This window comes from Falco biarmicus, chromosome 5 (genome assembly GCF_023638135.1).
Source record: "Falco biarmicus isolate bFalBia1 chromosome 5, bFalBia1.pri, whole genome shotgun sequence".
In the NCBI taxonomy this organism is placed as follows: domain Eukaryota; kingdom Metazoa; phylum Chordata; class Aves; order Falconiformes; family Falconidae; genus Falco; species Falco biarmicus.
In genome coordinates, this window is record NC_079292.1 from 31669851 (window position 1) to 31685216 (window position 15366).

The 15366-nt window shown below is 36.5% G+C and overlaps 1 protein-coding gene across 4 annotated transcripts in view; it reads right to left on the reverse strand.

Moving 5' to 3' along the window:
- The window catches only part of SYT1 (synaptotagmin 1), a 357409-nt gene that overhangs the window by 276624 nt on the left and 65419 nt on the right, over positions 1 to 15366 (reverse strand). For 3 of the 4 annotated variants that reach the window (XM_056340298.1, XM_056340294.1, XM_056340296.1), the window contains exon 2: positions 453 to 563. The exons of the other annotated variant lie outside the window; for it this stretch is intronic. The gene's annotated coding sequence lies outside the window, so the exon portion shown is untranslated. The remainder of the gene's footprint in view (positions 1 to 452; positions 564 to 15366) is intronic. 4 annotated transcript variants of the gene reach the window in all.

Sequence of the window (15366 nt, forward strand, 5' to 3'; positions counted from 1 at the left end):
TATTCACAGGCAAAAATATAAGGACACACACAGCAATGTAGAAATCAAAGACAAACCTTACTCAGAAGTGATCTGTACAGTGGTGCACAATGGCAGATGCCACAGCATATTTATTTATGATGCAAGGCTGCTCAAGATCATCTATGGATAATGAACCATGACAGCTTGGGATTTGATAAAACACAACTGACGGTGAGAGAAGGAAAAAAATACACTACTATCTGAACAGCCAAAAAATGCATATAAACTATTTTATTTTCATCTTTAATGTCAGTATGACATATGAGGTATTACCACAAAATTTTATGCTCACTAATATAATAGACTTCACATCAGAAAAAGCTATTTCTTTAAATTATTTGCTACCTCCATTTTATTTTTTGGAAAGCACCATGCATTAAAGCATTTAACAGGGTATGGAAGGTAACAGAATCCATGTTTGTTTAAAATACCTTATATGATTGGCATCAATGCAGTTTTCACAGGGAAATCTTGAATGAAGGCTCTGCCAGTCACTTTCTAGTTTCTTCACAGCTCAGAAAAAAATCCCTTTTCTTTTCTCCCTTTAAGAGAAAGACATTCCATGTAAACACTCGCCAGTACCTATGCAGCTGTATTTTCCATCTTTGACCACAAACGACTGGGGCTTAAAAACTCTTTTAAATATGCTTGGTTTGTTCAGTGCCCTTCAGCTGCTGATTGCCAGACGTTGATTAACATGAGAGTTAATCAGATTGTTAAGATACACAGAAAAAAATATATGAACAAGTTTTTTTCCTCATGAACTCATTTGGACTGTTTTCTTGGTGTGATCCAACATTACATATTTCTGTAGATTTCATCACTGAGCCAAGTACGGTGAATTGCAGTGATCTCACACACATTGTATTTTCCTACTGTTGTATCCCACAAGGTTCCTTAACTTAGCATGCTTAGTGAATTCATATAACAAAAGCACATGGTTTTATACTTGCATATTTTTTAACATCTATACAAAACCAATTTCAAAACAGCTTGCATTATGGGGCAAAGGTGGCATGACTCAATTCAATCTTTAGGCTTGCACAGTTTCACAGAACTATTCAGATTATACTACAGGTGGTTTTTTTTTTCCTTCTCAGTTCTTCTATTTTCCTTCTATAGAGTCTCCTATTCTGGTAAATTAAGAGCATTCACATCACTTTTTCCCCACAGCTATGACTAGAAGCTCCAGTGAAGACTGAATGCTTACTGTGATGTAAGTTGTTTCAACAAGACCATTAGAGATCTTTTAAGTTTTTTATAAATCAAACCCCTGAGATAGGAAAGGATAGGAGTAAATCGATATCAACATATTTGTTCTACAGATGGAAGCTGAGGTACACAAAATTAAACTATGCTGAATGTCACACAAGGAGTCTGGTTTAAGGAACCTTCTCTGTCTTAAATGTCTTGAATCCTTGCCCAATACATTAATCATACATCATAAAAGCTGTCCTCAGTCTCCACATCTTATATGTAGTGGGTTTTATTCTTTTTCTTGGTAAGAAATGCCGTGATTATTTCATTTTGCTGGTCCTAGTAATTAAAACAGCAAAAATTCTTTAAAAAAAAACAAACAACAGAAGCATTGCATAATTCAAAAGTTCATGAAGAGTATTTTTCAATAGTTCGGAAGCTCTCATTCTTCACTACTTAAGTACTACAAAATCAATATTGTTAACCACAACAGTAAAAATGATGGAATTTTCTATAAATGTGGATACCTATAATTTGCCTTCCCATTTTTTAGGGAATAAAGCCCCTATCAGCAAGGTGCATTGCATTGAATTTACAGTCACCAAAGTCATGGGATGACAAGAATTTACACCACCACACAATGTGCCTTTTCCATCAGAAAAGAAAAGAAATGCTAAATCCTTTAAATGACTCTAGGACCTAGGGTTTTAATGAAATAAAGATCAGAAAAAGCTAGTTAAAAATGTTCTGGCTTTCACAGTCAACAATTATTATGTACCTTCTGGCTGTCTGGATAGAATATATTTATTTATCAAAACAACAAAGTAAAATTAAACTCATTAGATGCAAACCACAACATTAATAAAAGAACATCACTGCAATGTCAAGCACTTAAAGTTTAATTCGGCCTTTTTTTGAGGCTTTATGACAGTCTCTGAGTCACATATGTTTTTGTGGGGAGCCATGTTTATCCAGTGCCTTAGTTGGTTTTTTTAAATAGAATTTAAGAAGTCTATCCGTATTATTCTATGATTGCTTTATAACATACAGAGTACATTAATAAAATGTAATTATGACTTCATAATTTTTTCAGGATAAAATAATACAGTAATCTTTTGCACCCAATAATGGATACTCATTTCCTCCGCCCTTTTTTTTTCTTTAAAGCATGTAGTATATACTGTATGTCCTATAAACCCAAGCAAAGCTTCCACTGAACTCCATTTTCCTGCCTTCCTGGCTCATTTCTCAATCATTCCCAGTTCTCCTGAGCTAGGATTACTGGCTGATGCTAATGGCAGGGATGCTGGCAGCTCTACATTTGCTGTCCAGTTATCCAATTTCTTATTAAATCTGTCTTCCCTATAGCTCCCTGCCAATTCTCACTCTTTTTGTCTGGTCAATCCCAGGTTCCCACTCCATGTCCAACTTTTATGTCCCTTCCCATTCTCTAGGTTGACTATTAAACCACTGCCTTTGTCCATCAAGCCTTGGGCATTCCCTCCTTAGCCCAACACTGACGGTACCAGCCCCCTTACTCTTCCATCCACTGAGGTCCTGGCACTGTCCCAGCTCTCATTGCTGGGGCTGGATCCTTCCCATTGCACAAAGCAATCATCAAAAGACATCACAGGAAACTTATTTTCTGTCTTGCAACATGAGTATATTCAGTCACTCCATGGGAACGCCCTGACTTTATCATCGTCAGCCTTAGAAGTTTCACGAGCACACTCAGCAATGACCACAAACAGAGATCAACAGATCCCTCTTTCCTCTGTGAATACTGATGCTTTTAAAAAGGCTTATGATTTTGCTAATTCTAGTGGTCATTCACAGAGATGGCCACAAGCACATTCTGCTCAGAACAAGCAACCTCACTACTAGGCATTAAAAATAACCACCAAAAAGGAAACTTTCAAATATTACACTTCATTTTGTGTTGAGACCTTAACTGTGTTAAAAAACCTTAGTTAGAAACAAGGATTTCTAAGGAGACAGCAGTTAGCCTTTGGGAGTCAGGAAAAGACAGTTAACTAAATCAATAAAGTAAGTTTTAGTACGTTAATAAAGGTAACAGTGAAACGTGATCCATGTTTCAACAGGAATTTTCAGGTTTTCTTAGAGATTTAAAACTACTTTTTACAAGTCCCTCGGGGAGCAGAATGAACCTCTCTCACTTATTGGATGAACAGTGCATAATACTTTGCGTAATGAAATTAAGCAGCCTGAAATACATGTGAACATGACTAATGAGACCAAATGCAGCAGGAAAACCAAGCAGATGGCTTGAGCATGCTGGAACACAGTAGCAAGGAGAGATCTGAACGTTTCAGGTTTTTTGCAGAATACATACAGAAATACAAATATAATCTTTGAATTTCTCCATACTACTGCATCTGTCAGCACTTTGATGGTCTCACGGACAATGGATCACAAATGAGAGCTTGCCAGAATACTAGTAGTCTCTGTAAAAAACCTTTACATGTCTTCCATAGAGATGCAAAATGCAAATGGGGGTGGGGTGGTGGGGGTGGGGGGTGAGCGGGGAGAGTTTAATTTTGCATTCTGTGTCTTGCTTTTTCACTTGCATAAAAAGATACTTAAGCTAGTGGTATCATTTCAGTGAACTACCCTTTCTTCACCAGCAGTCTGGTTCTCAGAAACCTCCCCAGTAGGATGAACATTCTTGGGGGAAACAGAAGGAGAGAGAGAAAGAAGATAGCAAGTATTAAAAGATAATGGGAAAAGACTTTCTTATTAAGAAAAGTCAAAGACCAGCTTATGAAGGATGCTACCAGGAACACAGGAAGATGAATATAAAATCAGTTTGCTCTCATTGCTTTCTGCAGAACAAACATTCTGTCCATAAAAAGATTAACTGTTCATTTCTATAATTTGAGCTAAAATGAGGGTTACCAGGCAGCTTCTCTTTGAGAGGTATTTCTTGGCTGAAGGTATAATTCTGCTCTGCATGCAACACATACTAACACTGGCTATTTACATCTGCTAACTTATGAGATTGCCCGCAGTTATGTTATAAAGAACAAGCAGATTCAGAAAGAAAAAGCACCAATCTGAGCAACTTTATGATGTCATCCGCCACCTTCTCTGCCACACGACTGGGATAAAATGCCTTCAGATGTGTATTTTGTGACAGCTGAGATTTTTTTTTCACTAGAAAACTTTATCTCATGTTTTTGAAAGAAAGCAAAGACACTACCTGTGATTGCAATATAAGGACACCTTGTCAACAAAGTAATTTTAATCAATGTTCAGAAGAAAACTACTTAATTTATCCGCATTTGTCCAATATAACCTACCACATCTTTGACTATTACATATTCCTATTATTTAGTGCACACAGTGCAATTTAGTAGTGCAGAATAATTTTATTACCAACACAAACTTTAGAGGTCCGAGATTCAGACATTTTTTAATCCCTTCAGTTAGCTTTTCAAAATGTATCTCTACACTGTGTGCATTGGTTTCCCTTTTTTAAAGTTTGGAATTTTTTAGAATCACAGAAAGATAGTGAATAATTTCATGGAACATCACCATTCAGTAAAAAAAGAACCAAAACCCACAAAACCCAACACATTTTTTAGTTCTGGAAGACAGTAATGATATTTCTTTACTATCTAACTGTATTTTTATGTCCCGTACTAAACAAAAACCACTTCTTTCCATCTGAAGCATTTTAGAGTTACCTCTACCCTGCAACAATCACAGGAGTTTCTAAAAAACTGACATTTGCAGACCAGCAAGATCTTTCTGTCAGCATTAACCTAAATTTATCAGGTGACATATGCAGAGATTTGGATGATCTCTTTATTTTACTGAAAATGATTCTTAATTACACTGCAGCACAATGTTAAAGCTTCACCTCAAGAAATCTTATAAAGTGTTTGTTACATGATAAATGACCTTAAATGAAAACTGCAATACACAGACATCATTTCAGCCTGCACTACTTGTACCAGGTCTCCCTCTGACCTTCCATTTTAAACCTTGGCTGCTATTCAAACTATCAGCAAAATCCAGCTTGTATCACTATCCTTGTAGCTTGCTAACATAGTTTGTGTTAAACATCAGTACTTATCACAGTACTAATAAAAACACGGGGTTATTTATCCCAGTGCATTTTATCATAGCATGTCCATACTGACCAGGTGTGCAATAAGAGTTTTGTGAGGAAAACTATCAGCTGATAATTTCTATCTTGTCAGTGCTGTAAAAATTACATTCTCCTTCTGTAAAGCTGTTCATAAATAAATTCAGTTGTAAAGCTGAGTTTGTGATCTTCTGCAATAATCTGCATCAAACCAGAGGGCTCAAACTGTACTTTTATACCATTTTAGGTTCGGTATATTGTTGTATAGAGGAAAACTAGCAACCATAAAGGAAGCTGGTAGGAGCAAAGTGCAAAACAAACAAAAGAAGGGGGTTCTTTGTCCAACAGGTGGAAGATCTATGAAACTCTCAGAAACATATTAGAGGGTAAAAGAAAATTTTTACAAGTTGTATGGGGAAACTGAGCAAGAACTTGGAAGAGAGATTCATTGAGAGTTAAGAGAAACCACACCAGGTTCAGGAAATCCCTTGAGCTGAAAAGAGGCTGGGAATTTTTGAGAAAAGTGTGATATATTCACACTCTATTCCTCCATTCTATGGAAATCTGCTATGGCTTGTTCAAGGTAAGGATGCTGGAGTCTGTAGGTCCCAGGCTATAAGAATCCCTGCTCTGAATCCTTGGGACCATTCTTCTGTTCTAATGAGAGATGTTCTGAATTTGACCTATATATTTACTTAAGCAAAGGCAAGGAAACAGATGCCTTTGCATTCCAGGAATCAGCAAAAACCACTGCATGATGCATCTGTAACACCCACTGATCCTTAGTAGTGCATCTGAATCCATTTCTACTGAACAAATTTGTATGGCTCAAACTTAGTATGTGCATAATTATCATTCTATTAGTAGTGCCACTGCACCTAGAGCAGAAGTACTTAATAATCTAAAACCCCTATGATTCAAAAAACAAGTATGAGAAACTTTCACACTATACCACAAATGAAATGCATGTGAACCTTCCAAACAGTTACTCTGTAAGTACTTTGGAATTAAAATCTGCAAGAAGATAATTTCAACATGTCCACCTTTCCTGTTACTCAGAATGGTAAAGTAAAAAGGTGGTAATTATAATAATGATGATGTTGATGATAATAATAATAATCATCATCACCACCATCCATTTTCTATCCTTACACAGCATATAAGGCAGACAAGTGTAAACACAGAATATAACAAGATAGTCTAAAAACTAGGAGGAACTACCTTTATCTTACCTATTAAAGCAAGTGCAGAACATACAGTGACTGCAGTGCAGGGTCATGTGAATACAAAGGCTTATAACCATCTGATCTGGTAACTGCAAATTTCAAATTTCTTCTTTCCCTTTATTCCATTTTAGGTATTCATATGGTAGCTCATAGCTAGATATTTATAAAAAACTGACCTTGGTGACATGTGGCCAACATTTTTAAGTTGTCAGCCTTCAAGAAAATCTTGAATGTCTATCCTCACATGTCACTATTCAAGCTTGTATCTGATTTCTAGTCTGTCTGGTCTCAATAGGTTATTTTTTTTTTTTTACTTTCTTTTTGAGGATATTTTTCCCCAGAGGAGTTAAGACTGAAATTCTTGTTCCTCTACTAAATTTATACACAACTAATGAAGGAAATTCTGGTGTGTTTCTTTCTTTCCTAATCAAAAGCAGTAAGTATATGCAAATACACACTTCAGTTTGCACTGGCAAAAGTATCACTCGATCTCATCAATTAACTGACAGAAGCCAAAAAAAGTATTTCTGTCACCACCCTGTCTTATTGGTCTTTGTGGAAAATTCTGTGTAAATCCTGCTTCCACTTCACTTCCATAAAGATGTTACTGTAGTAACATTCCTTTACTTTAGCTACATCTCAGATCATTAATTTTCCTACTATAGGAAAAGCAGACTGTGACAGACACCTTGCTTTGCTATAAACTTTTTTCCTTCACATGAAGGCTGAAGCATACAATAAAAAATAAGAATCAATAGTTCACTACAAAATGATCACTTTTATATGATTTCCTTATATTGTTCCAAGTCCAATCCTTAAACTCTCATTCTGACCACTCTTTCATACCCCATTCCATACTGATCAGCCCATTTACTTGCTACTAAGGAACAATTTCAAGGTTAAACTATGAGAGTAATCTTCAACGTATGAAAGACATCAAACACAAGATCAATTTGATAGTATAGAACTTACTGCAGAAGGAAACTATACAGGTTTTTTTTTTTTAATGCTACAAGTGAAAATAACTCAAACACATAAAACTAACAAGCTGAAAAAGGGTAAGTTTTGAAGTTCTATCTTCCAGATCTGTGCATTTGCTCAATTAGCAATTATTAAAGTCAACTGATGTGACCAGCTGACAACTTGTAATGCTAAATTAAGAGTTTAACGTTCTTTGCTGACATCCAGCTGATGTACAATGTGCCACTCTGTACCTAGAAAACGCAGCATGTCCTTTTTAAGATGACAAAACAATCTTCACAAAGCTTTGGCAACAGGAGCTCCCACTTTATCAAGATCCTGCACATTACCTCAGATTGGACTCTCTTCAAAACAATAGTTTATTAGCCAACTAGGTTGCAAAGAAGCATTGTCCCCAACAAACAGCTTAGATGAGTTGAGTTACCATTCTTCTCATATATACAGTGAGGGGAAAAAAATCCACTTGCAAAGTATTGCAACATTTAAAGGGAAGATTGCCATTTCCTCTGGCAAAGACTTATGAACATTAAAAAATGCTGTAGCAATAAAACAAGGCAACCCCTCCCCAATCAAATTAGAAATCTCAAAAGGTATGAACTTGTCACGTGCATCCAGGCAGAGTTCTTTCACAGCTAGGGAACAGATAAAAACTTTAATGAGCTCCCTTGAAAATTGGTGTTCACATTTAGAACGAACAAAAAGTTCATCATTTCTTTTTCATCCACTATCCAGGAAGCTTCCCTGTCAGGATACACACTAAAATTCTACACTCAAGCAACTAACAGGTGCACACATAAAGCAGGCAAATCATGCTAAGTTCAAGCAAAGCATCATTTAAGACCAGGAGTGCTTTGCATTTTAAGCTTGTGAGTTCCTATTGCCCAATCGGGCAACACAGCTTAGATAACTCATTTTTTTACAGTTGCACTTACTTAGAAACAGGAAAACATGGGCACATCACAGCCAATTCACAACAGCGAAATCAAGTTTTCAACAAAAATTATGTAAGTTACAACACACATGAGATTTTAAAATTAGTTCAGACAAATAAATACACAGCACAGTTTAATTCTGCCTTCATAGAGGAAAGAGTGCAAGGCCCACTATATTGTTTCAAACTGCATTTTCTATTTTTAATTTTCACATTATATGCATATAGATTAATGAACACTGATGTATTAATATTAGATTCATAATTCCAGACTAGCCGGTGTGTGCTAAAGATAGCATTTTTAATTATTTTGTCTCTAAGGTATTACTTTCTGAACTATAAGGAAATGCCTACAAAACACAACATAAGAGAGCAAACTAGTCTGTATTGCTTCTGTGTGGGTGAAGGTAAAATCCAGTTTTACAGCCTTCTAGACTTCACCTTACCCAGACGTTCTGAAAGATGTGACCTCATTGTAGATATTTTTATTTCTCTCAAGAATCAAAATAGAATGTGAAGAAAATAACCAGATACAAATTTACTATTAATTAATTCACTACCAGAAGTAAGTTCATACTTATTGATATAGTACGCATGTGATGAGCAAAATGTCATGACCAATGGCTTCATAAGCCTTCAAGCCATTACTTCAGAAATGCCACTCCAAAAAAATCCATTAAATACACATGAAAAGTCTACGTAGTTTTCTAAGGATTTCCTGAGGTTTCTCAATATTAGGTGATCAGGCTTAAAAGGTGTGAAGTAACACGTATCATAAGAACATGTGCTTGCTGAGAACCTCCAACAGAACATTAAGTGAATCAGAAGATCTTATGAGAAAGGTAGTAACTCAGTGCCACAAAAACTTCAATAAAACCCCAAATGGCCATTGATATAATCAGTTTATTAGACAACATTTGAACCAATGTAACTCCTTTTTTTTCTTTCAAATTTTCAATGAAATATTTTCATTTTAACTACAGGTAAACCAACGCTACCACTTAATTTCTATTTGGCTGGGTTTTGGCTGTCTCTAAACAGTGGGATTCAGAGGGACTGTCAAGTTTCAGATATTGTGGTGGGTTGATCCAGGCCAAAAACTAAGCACCTGCCAGCCACTCACTCACTCCACTTCCCCTCATGGAGTAGATAATTTGAAGCACAAAAGCAAGAAAAAATAAAAATAATGGGTTGATATAAAGGCAATTTAATAAGTGAAGGAAAAAAAAAAAAAGAGGGAGAAAGAATACACAAGGGAAGCAAGGCAATCACTCCCTGCTTCCTACCAGCAGACTAACGCTCATGCAGCCTCCAACCAAGAACTTCTTTGAAAAGACTACCCCCCAGTTTTTATTGCTTACCATGACATATAAGGTACAGAACATCCTTTGATCAATTTGGGCCAGCTGTCTTGGATGTGTCCCCTCCCAAGCTGCTGCACACCCCCAGCCTACTTGCCAGGGGCAGAGTAAGAGACGGCCTTGATGCTACGCAAGCACTGCTCTGCAACACCTAAAACATCAGTCTGTTATCAACACTGTTTTGCACCATACGAGCTCTGACAAAGGTAGTTCCATCCCAGCCAGACCCAATACAGATATGCATCGCGGTTCATTTCAGTTTGCCAGGATGAGATGTAACTGCACACAATGATCTCTCCCCATTTTCTTTCTCCTATCATTTCCACCGTGGTTCCCAGGCATTCTGATGATCAGGCAACCAGGATTCCCAAAAGCACTAGTCATGCAGCCTAGGCGTAGCTATTGAGGTCACAGTCCTCCAAGCCAGAAGTCACCTCCACTACCACCAGTCTCATTTCCATCCTCTTGATGTTCCACTCTCCAAATTCCAGCACAAGAAAAATTACTTAACTGTCTCTGCTCCAGGTGGTAAGTCCTACAAACTCGAGAAACACCTCATGTCCATAACTGTATCATCACACCTCTGCCACTTTTTTTTTTGGTCTTTCTCCAATGTCTTCCCCTTAATTTACAGCCTGCCAAAGCTTGTCCAGTTCTTGACAATCTCATTCTTGGTGTGTTTGACATCTCTCAGTTTCCTTCTACTCTATACATTGCTTCAATTGCTCTAAAAAAAAAATCTAACTAGCACCCAGCCCACTAAGGAATTACTCTGTCATATTCTCTGTTGGCGTTTCCGAGCAATTTTGTGCTTGAATGGGAGTCACGCAGGTGAGAGCCTAATATTGGCCAAAATTGATATAAATGCAACTTCTAATGTTTGTGATAATAATGTGCAAAAATAAGTGGAAAGATGATTAAATAAATAATTCTGATTTTCATACCATTTCAAAGTTTACTTCAGTAGTATTATAAGATGGTCAGAATAATACTTGAGGCAAAGCTTAATTGCCAGTATAAAAGGCACATTGCATTGCATTCAAGAAAACAGAAGATTGACTGACTGCAAAGTTGTCAGTCTATACTGAACGGAAATAAATTGAATGGGTAATTCATGATACAATAGCCTTCTCAGCAGTTGCACATGCTGTCCAGGCTATTTAAATATTCTATAAATAATTGCTTAGAAAGGGACAGTTGACACTGTTCATAGACTGGATGATGGATCATCAGGTAGTTTAAGTAAAATTTTGCTTGATTAACTGTTTTGTTTTTAAACCACCTGCACTGTATTGTCAGATGTACCAGTACAGATCAAATTGCTCTCACCCTTTTTCTGAAAACCAGACAAGCTTACAAATGAAAAGTTTTATTGTACTATTAAATTGATGCAAAACTGAAGAGCTGTGTATTGTGTGATTCCAATTATCTATTTTTTGGCCCAGGCTTTAATATCAGCCTTTGTTATAGCTGAAACTCATCCAGATTTATCAGAACTCTAGTAGTTTAGTGTCATAGAGAAATAATTTTACTTTTTATCTCTGATCTTCAAAATACATTTATTAGTCCTTTTGAAGTGTAATTTTTCAGTTGATTTTTTTTTGGTCAACTGGCAACCAAACTGATTACAACTAGAATATTTTCAGACAGAGGCATATATGAACAAAGCCCACTGATTTGAGTCAAAGCATACCTGACATCCATCACTGTAAATGTTGAGAGTGCATGCAGTTCTTTGTTTAGACGACTGAATGAGGTACTTAGATGTCTAAAGATGCACAAAAGCACCTAATGGAGATCATAAAAGCATTTTAATGAGTAGGCACCTTATTTCAAAGGACTTTCATGGGAGTCAGGCACATATTATGCTTAGTCACGTCAGCAAAACCTACCATATGTTTCCCTTAGCTTTGGTCAACTCCAGATACTTCTTAATGATATCCTTAATAACGTCAATCAGAAATCTCTTGTTCCAAAAGGTAATCATCAAAATGTAACATTCAAAGCAATATAGCAAACCTTTAAAATCAGTGTATACAAAACCTATTAGCTCTATCTTTTGACAAAAATAACATCTTAGGTAACAGAATCAGCTTCATCTCCAGGTTCCGCAATTGCAAAGCTGTTCTTCCTGGTATATACACAGTTTTAGAATACTACTTTTATACAAAATATTACTATATAATGTTTACTGTACAACAAGATTTTCCCTCATCTTCATGTGATTTAAGTTTTTGGCTCACTCAAGTAAAAGTTACAAATGAACTGTATAGATGATAATTTTTTATAGTTACAGTATTGTAGATTTATCTCATTGCTGACATAAAATGAAACTAATGAACTTGCTAACCACCTGCTTTCACATATTAATTTAAAGAGTTAAGGACTTAACTAAATCTTTGTTAACTATTCCTCTAATTGTTGGTGGGTTGATTTTTGGGAGGAGGAAGAGAGTGAGGAGTGAGGAGGACAGATCCTTCTCTGTCCCATTTTCCCCAAGTAATTAATACTCATTCCTTTTTCAGCTGAATCCCGAGGTTCAGTTAAGATCAGTCTCAGTGTGCTGGGAAGCGTGCAAATATGCAGTCAAAAGAAACAAAAAACATTATAGCAATATACCAAGGCAACTGAAAATCTTACTGACATAGTACCCAGTTACTTTTAGACATTGCCACATATAAGTAGAAGCCCCACCTCTGCTGGAAAATCTACTATAATTCCTATCAAGCAGAGACATTTCAGTAAGAACATTAGAACAGAGAATGCAAGCTATAAACTCCCATCCGAATGAAAGTGCAAAGACAAAACATAAAGAACAGCTGAGAAAAAAATGTGCTTGTTCTTAACAATGGGAGAAGAATAAGACTGTATTTTATACATGGACAGGAAGTAAAACATGAGTCTTTTAATAAGCACATACACCTTTTTCTCAATTAACTCCTCAAAATGGTATTTCAGGAAGTTATATTCATTGGCACATTACAATTCTGTTTCTGGAAGATTAGCAGAAAAGAATAATATTTCAATTGTTACTACTTTGAATTGCTTTTGATATTCTATTCTACAGGAGCATGCAGAACTATATTCAGTTCAAGTGACACATTGAGCAACTCACCTCGGAGGCTATTTTAAGCACGCATGCTAGCACATCAAATGGGACGAGCCTAGAACAAAGAGATGCGAGGACAAACTCTGCTGCTATTTCAGGCAGTCTCTTGTGGAGAATTTAGGTGTCAGTTATGAAGATCATATAAATGCGTTATGTTTCACACAATCACTATTGATTAACTATGACCTACATTAGCATTCAAACCACCTCAGCAGTAAGGCCCTGTAAGACTGTAAACAGTCATTTCAGGTGAATTACTGGTGTCATCCTACAGAATGCCAGTAAATAAGAAGATCATCTCACCACAATAATTACTGAGACAGTACAAAAGCAAACAAACAAAACAGCACAGCAGTGACATATTATCTAGTCACAATGTCATGTTTGTGTAGAGCTTATTTTTAAATGTATCCATTTGAAAACATTGAAACCTTCTGTTATGGCTATTCAAATATATACCATTCAACTCATGAAAAATCACAATTTACAACTTAAGATCCATCTGCGTATTGGATATACTTATATCTGTCACTACTCTTGATGAGTTTGTGCATTTTTTGAAACCCGTGCTCAGAACAATAGTATTATGAGAATTGAACATCTCAGGGTAGGATGCTCCACCTTCATTCACGTGGCAGAGGACACAGCCGTCCAACGAGCTGTGTGGAGAAGAGGGCAGCGTGCTGCCACAAAAGCTTTTTGCAGCAGGTAATACTGGAAACTTTTAGTAGAGCTGTGACTGAAACTAGAGTAAGCTTTACTCCAACTAACAAACTGCTTGCAGTAATTAAAAATGATCCATTTATTTCTAAAAAAAAATAGCTTTTAATTTAAAGGTGACATATACAGATGGGAGGAGAAAAAGAACAAAATGACCATGTGTGAAAATTCAACAGCATTTTAGTTGAAAACAGGAAAATTGAATACCAGTCTTTATTGTCTTTCAATGAAAGAACATAATAAAACAAGCTATTGTAATTGTTTTTTAACAACAGCTTTTTCCATAAATGGCATTTATGTTTTAATTACATTGTTAAAGCTGTGTGAAGAATTTATTTCGTTAGATACCGTTTCTTTACAACCGTTCTCAGTATTACTAATTAAACCGGCATGTCATCGAGATAAAAAGAGCATTTTTATCCTATTCCTTTAAATCTTTTAAACGTCTAATTCCTTAGCACTGAATTAACTACTGATACAGCTGAAAATCTGTTCAGCTGAGCATCTTCATCCCTTTCACTTAAATCTAGTATCTCCATTGATTTACGAGAGAGCAGATATGCATAAGAGTCCCATATAGACCCATATAGCTATAAACCTTTCTATTACCATAACAGGGTTTCTTACCTGCTGTTATTGCTCCTCTGGGAAATTACTCGTTATGCAAGGTTTTCCCCCCCATATAAGCTTAACTAACCCTTAGAAGGATTCTTTAAATATTTCAAATCATGACAGCAACAAGTTGCTTACAAAGAATACATTCTCTTAATAAAAACAATACTAAAATTTTGCTAATAACAGAGGCTATGACACCATATTTCACAGCCTTCATTAGTTATTGTTGCAACTGAAAATGAGGAAGAAATACCTGAGAACGAAACCCAAGTTTACAAGGAATGGAGCCACATTTCCTGAGTCCTCTCAATGGTGCAGAGGCCACTAAATTTTCAAAAATCTAAACAGTGGTTCCTGACTCCGTTATTAGATCCTCAACCCATAGTGTCTGCAAAGAACAGTACTTATTAAAGGAGTCAGTAACACTACTCAGCTGGCTAAATCCTATTAAGCACAAAGGCTGCAGAAATGAGTTGTTTAGTTCTGGCTATGATCAAAACCTAGCTAGCAGTTGTGCATTCTTTAAAATCCATTTTCTGGGACTTGTAACCCCTTGCCATCTCTTGTCTTAAACTGGACTCGCATGCCAGTGGCATCTGTCTTTTCATATACTCAACACCCCACATAATGGATCTATTTCTTGACTAATTTCTTAGAGAAGTCCTATAGTAGAAGTTGGTGGAGCTTCCGCAGGTACACCAACAAGTACAGGAGTCAAGCTTCTGTATTAAAGTTTTAATCCACTTATTTCCCAAAATGTAGGATGCTCCTAACTGCCTAGTAGCTATATGTCTATCACAGCTCCTTCACTTCTGTTTGGAGGAATGAGTTGGTACTTCAGAGGATGAAGAGGCACTGTGATGGACTGCTTACTGTACGCAGTCCTGAGCGGGTTAAGGACTGTTCTAAGTTACACCAGATTTCCAGCCACAACAAGAAGCCATCAGAAATTTGTGAAAGCTAGGCCACCTCTGTTCTGAAACATAAGCTTGCACCCTGCCCTCTTGTAGTAGATGCTAATTCAATAGAAATTTGGCAAATGCATGCACACACACCCCCTCATGCACAGAGGGCCTCGGCAACCCAAATGAACC